Source organism: Anthonomus grandis, chromosome 12, assembly GCF_022605725.1.
Source record: "Anthonomus grandis grandis chromosome 12, icAntGran1.3, whole genome shotgun sequence".
Classification (NCBI taxonomy): Eukaryota; Metazoa; Arthropoda; class Insecta; order Coleoptera; family Curculionidae; genus Anthonomus; species Anthonomus grandis.
The window spans coordinates 14,993,864-15,000,372 of NC_065557.1; the positions used below are offsets into that span (position 1 = coordinate 14,993,864).

General features: G+C 26.9%; 1 non-coding gene across 1 annotated transcript; it reads right to left on the bottom strand.

The window, feature by feature from the left end:
- Positions 1–2,725: 2,725 nt before the first annotated feature.
- On the bottom strand, positions 2,726–2,817 carry Trnay-gua (transfer RNA tyrosine (anticodon GUA)). Its single transcript is given in 2 exon segments — positions 2,726–2,761; positions 2,781–2,817. It is a non-coding gene; the product is annotated as a tRNA-Tyr (tRNA).
- Positions 2,818–6,509: the final 3,692 nt, after the last annotated feature.

The window sequence follows — 6,509 nt, forward strand, 5'->3', positions numbered from 1 at the left end:
GAGACGATGATCGCTGAAAATGGAAAAAATAATAACGGACTCAGGAACATACTCCTGTCCGGAACATTCAACACACTTTTTTTATTGACAACGTCAGATTACAACTTCCACCTGACTCGTGTTGACTATCGTTTAATTGTTTTAAAAGATAAACAATAAAACTGATTAATATGTTACGAAACAGAATCTTTTAGAAACTTTAATTTGGAAATGCTTAGAAGTATTTAAATTGCTTTTGCCTTTAGAGGCCAATAATTTCAAGAGAACATTAAGAATCAAAGCAAGCAAGTATACAAAGTCTACAAAATTTAACAATAAATTTTTAAAAATTTTGCAATAAAATAACAAACTATTTAACAATAAAATAAGCTAAATTGCGGCCCAAATGAGGCCCTTGAACAAAATGAACTACTGTAAAAAACTAGACCCTATAAGTGAAAACATTACTACAAACAAACTAAATACAAGTAGAAACCTAAATGAATTTAAGTAATCAATTTAAACTATAAAATAAGAGCAAAATAGTAAAAAACTGAGAATAATTAATATATTTACATTTTCATAACGATGTTAATGTTCTTTTTAAAATTAACTTTTCTCATCTAATTTCTTTATTTCTAATCATCCTGAAATTGGTTTAGCGCCTTTACATGCCTGTCCTATTTAGTTTCTGATTTTAGATTAGCTTCTTAAATCACAAGACTAATGTTTTAGCAAACGCAGGAAAGTTTCCAGTAAGCTTATAGGAGTAGTATCCATTACTATAGTAATATATTTTTCCAAGGAGATACTTATTTTTTAAGTTCTAAACTAAACTTTTAAGACGTGGCTACTTTTCAACTTAATGGTCTACATATTTTAGTTTAATTTTATTTTCGAGTACGTCCAGATGTTTTTTTTTAACTTTAAAGTGTACCTGATATTTTTCTTTAATTTACTAATTAACAAATCCACCTTTTTGGCTTGATGTTTCGTGTCATTCTATTTGTAAAATAGGGTTCCCAAATTCGAAATTAAAAAAAGAACACTATTTAACAACTAGTTTAATATGCAAATGAAATTATTTACTAAATTATATGTTGACACTGTTTGTAGTGTATAAAGTGTAAATAAACCCATCTATCACATGCTGTACATCACGTGTATCGTGCACGCTTTTGGAACTCGGCCGACTTTTTTCACAATCACTGATAGCAAGGATATTTTAATTTATTTTATCATTTTATACATTATTGTTTAAATAAGAAAATTATTACTTGAAGGATTTTGTGGGTTAAATGAATTAAATATAATTATCATTTTTTTACCTTTGATCCGGTTGCGCGAAGTCTGAGACGATAATGTTACAAATCTGAAGTAGTAATACCTAACCTCGAGTTTAGAAAAAAATATAATATATATATATATATATATATATATATATATATATAAACAATAATATGTAAAATCAGCATTTTTATATTTTATAATTATAGTAAATAAAGTGTCAAAAAAAATGTTTGTCTAAAAGTACTTAAGCAAGGTTAAAAAGATTCATGTAAAATAAGTATGCGTCTAAAATTAATCTTTTTATCCATTTAAGTTATGCATATATGCGATGACGGGTAATATAATTATAATGAACAGTCTAAGTTTACCAAATGTTGTATGTGGTATTTTCAGACAAAAAATTTTGAGTATTAGGCTAATAGTCTGTTATTAATGTAGCGAATAACACATATTAAACCAATGTTAAATCAACGAAAAGTGATTGTAAATTATTGTTATTCCGTTATTAAATAATATCTGAGCAGTTAATTAAAAATTAGTGACTGAAACCAGTAAAAAATATTTTAAATTGTTACAGATTTAATTAAAGGTACATTAAACGAAAAAGATCCTTAAATATTGAAAAAGTATGTTTATTCAATAAACTAATATTAATGCTAGACCAATAGGATATATAAAATGATGAATAGTAAGCATTTGGCTAATGTTTGTCATTTACTATTTTAACGAGTGACTTATATTAAACTTTTATATGCTAAAATAATAGTCAGCCTATAATAACATTTTTTCCGTTATCAATTTAACGACCAGCTCACATTAGTTTTAATGGACTTCATACATTAAATTAATCTACAGTAAATATTAAATAATAAATATTTGTTACTTTTATTATTACGAAATTGGATATAAATAAATTATTATATATAGATAACTTTGGCGCGTTCATTGCATTTAAAGGGTTTGAAGCCCAATAATGACGTGCGGTAACATCAAAGCAATTTCTGCATAAGTAGTTAATTGAAGGAGTTTAATGCAATAACTATAACAGTTTCTTTTAATTAATCAATTTCAACTACTTTTAAGGTGGCTTAAAATCTTAGACGTCCTATTGCTCTAGCTAGTTCTTTACCTTCCCTTTCATATTGTTAATAACTTGTAAACCGTGTACTATCAAATGTAAATAAAATATTACTTACATTTGTAATTAAAAAAAAAATATTTTTAAAGCATTATTTAGTCGATGTTGATCTTTTTACTTTCAAGTTACTTTTAACTCAAAGATCAACATTAAATTAATATTATTAATTAAATTAAGCTACACAACGGACAAACAACGGTCTAAAATTTGTTGATAATAGTAATCTACAGTTTAATTTATGTATCATAAATAAAGGGAAAATATTTGCATATAATACTTCAATTTTTATTATTTTAGGTACAAAAATAAAAAAGAGTTTCCTTCGAGCCGGATTTGAACCAGCGACCTATGGATGTCCGCATTACAAATTCCACTACAGTCCACCGCTCTACCAACTGAGCTATCGAAGGTTGAATGTTTGTTTCGATCAAGCTGGTTATCAGCGACAATTGAATTTATATTGGATATTTGAGTGCGTTTACATAAGGGATTTTGTTCCTTTTAAAATCCAGTTACCGATATTAATCTTTATAGTATGTTTTACGGTGTGAGGTCTTCTAATGCATAGGAAATCTGACGAAATATGAATCACAAATTCGCTTTCTTCATAAGCATTTGGTTATGTTTTTTTAAATAAATTGTGTACCTAGTTTTTAAGCTTCACCATAAAAATCTCGGTACAAATTTGCGACATTTTTAACAGAAAAGTAAGAAAAAGCTTTTAAAAAGCATACAAAAAATTTAAATAAAAAGTCTTACTTTCTAACTGAATTGGATAAGAAATAATTCGAAAAAAAATTGGTCAAAGCCTAATAATAATAAATTGCTACTTTGCCAGCATAGATATTGCGCCATACCAGTAGATTTAGAACTTAATATTACTCTTTCAATACTATGTTGCCCTGATCAAGTTACACCTTAAAATTTTAGATCATTACAGGATATCACGTCTTTAAACTTTTTGCCAGGCTTATTATTTTTGGGACCTCTGTGATAGAGACTATTTTTTTTAAATTGTTTGCAGAATGGTGAATATCCTCAATCAAGAGAATCAAGAGTCTCCTGTCTTGTACCTTTAGTTTACAGTAAGGCATTTGATCTTACTAACCATGATATGATGCTGATTGCTAAACTGCACTTTTTTATTTTTTGGTCAAGCTTGTGGCTGTAGGCATAGAAGGCAGGTTATAGAGATTGATGGGTCTAGGCCTGATTTTCAATATCTTTTACTTATCTAGTACCTCAGGGATACATTTTTGGTACCATACTTTTTATACTTTTTCACTGACGACTTACCATCTCAGATTCCTCAATGCTCGCCTATATGCCGATAACATTCAGCTTCTTTCATCATTTAATCCTGAAAATTATTGCAAAAGATACGCTAGTATTATTAGTGAGCTGGAAAACATCTTTGACTGGTGATCTGGGTATGGTTTGTTGATTAATGCCAAGAAAGATGGTAATAAGGGCTAAACTCATAAGCGCTTATAGAAATCTGGACCTTGTAATTATTCATGTTGCGATTAATTTTTAGCAACGCATTCGAAAAAAGCTTCACTCTGTTTGAATAAAACTGAACAGTTATTATCCTTTTAAAAATATTTTTATCGGAAAAAGGGATTAAATTTCTCTTAGTGGAATCCCTGATCGTACTACAGCTAGACTACTGTCGTTCAGTTTATTACCGCCTTCTCACAGAAAAGTATCAAAGGAAAATATACATAGTTAGAAATGTGGGTATGCGTTTTGTATATAGAGGGCATAAATATGACCATATATATTAAATGTCTCCAATAAGCACTTAACAATTTTTGTGTTAACCTCTACTTTGCTATGTTTGTTATCGAATTATAAAAAGCATCTCATTATATTATCTTACTGAATATTTAATTGCAATGGGCGCTTTACATAACCTTAGCCTTAAAAACGTGGCTAACTTGGAAACCTCTTTTACCATATAAGAAAATATAAAAGCTGCTTTGCCTACCCAGTGGTTATATTTCTTAATGCAAATTATTTGCTAATGGCTGGCTCTGGTCATTGTTCTTTCAAAAATTAATACACCAAGTTTTTACAACAGATAATGACTTGATTTACTTGTTTTTTTTCCTTTTAAGACAGTACGTCTAGGTTGTAGTACAAGTAGCGTTAAGTTTTACGTATTTTTTTTTTATTTGTCTACCATTTTCTTTTCAAGTTTTCCTCACATAATTCAATGTTGCATGTTTATCGAAGATCGTTTCATGCGAATGACCTTTTGTATATATAATATTTGCACAATAAACTTGATTTTGATTTCTTAACTTTACTGACTGTATAATTAAAATATTCCACCTTTACCTAACTTACCACAACCAAATTTTATATTATACAATTTTAATACAAAACTCTTTAAAAACAATAATGCTTTGGTCACTTCTAGGTACTTAAAGTAACTTTCTATTATTTGAAATTAATTTTTTTTAAATATATTTTTCTCTTCGAAGCAGAACCTTTTTTATATAATATTTTATATATAATATTTTATATAGAACCAATTTTATATAATTTTTTCATATTTTTTTCATATAATTTCGGATACTACAAAATTGAAGATATTTTAGTATGAAGTTATTTATAAAGCGAAATTAAAAAAGAAAGTACACGAAAAACTTGAATCTTATTAATATGTTTTATTTTTAATGGTCATTCACTTTTTTTCAATTAATAATAACTTAATTAACAAAATTTGTAATTCACTTTGTCATAACATAAGTGGTAAATTTTTAGCTAGTTATAATATAATTATATATTTCATCTTTTTTCTATATTTTACAAAAACCTATATTTAATAGTTATAATAAAAGATATAAATTTAAAGATATATAGATAATTTGAACATTCAAAAACTTGATGCAAAATTTACCTGCCACATTTATAAATCCTAATTAAAATATTCCAATAAAACTTAATTTAAGAGCATAACAATTTATTAATTAATTATATTTTAAGTTTTAAAAAAATAATTATTTCAAAAATATGATATATATTCATATATTCATAACGATTCACAAGTAAATGGTAATTTTTTGTCATTTGGGCTAAAGAATTAAGTAGTAGATAGTGTAATTGATTCTCTTACAAGCAGTTTCTTTTCAAGAAACTAAATATATTTATTTTTTTAAAACTATTAACAAATATAATAATTCTAATTTTGACATTGATTTACAAAAAGAAGTCAAACAATGTAAAAAAAAGATCAAGTTTGACTTCGAAAACAAAAAAAAAAGAAATCAAAAACAAATGTACATTTGAAAAATATTACCTACTACCTCTGTTGCCGCAGACAACCGAGCAGACCGTACCAAAGGAAATAGGGATATATATATGTAAAGTATTCTAAATAATTAAATTGCCCCCAAATAAAATGAATACTGGAAGCTAGACCCTGAAGTGAAACTATTAAAATAAACATAAGTAGATCTTTAAATAAATCTAACCAACTAACCAACCTACATTTTCGCATTATTTATTTATTATAACTATTTATTTAGCCATCTATTTTAAAGAGATGGCTTTTATATTGACTTTGTTCCGTATTATAGTTTAGAAGCAAATTTTTCTTATTTCAAATAACATTTCAACTGCTTGAAATAAATTACAAATAATTTTTTCAAGATGGTTGAAGTTGGAATTAGTCATGTTAAAACGCCTGAACGGAGAAATTATAGTATATTTTACAGAATCAAATTTAAAGAAGGAAAGTTTGAGTCAAACATCTATACTTAAACTTATTTTTACCCGTCAACACTTAAAAGAGTTTAAAAAAATTCGGCGTTGACGCTATTGTTCAATTTAAATTAGTTTTTGTATTTCTTGGAATCGACTGCTCTTGATATATTTCGTCGATGCAGTTGAATGAAAACTACTTTCAAAATGAAGAAATAAAGGCACAGAGGCAGATTTACAAGAAAATTTTGGGAGGAGGAGACAAGAAAATATTATGTATGGAGTAGTAAAAAATAATTTATTTGTTTATATTTGAATATAATTATTTTTTTTAAAAACTGTTTCTCGCTACCCTCTTCCCCGTTGATTTACCATCAGATACATAATACTA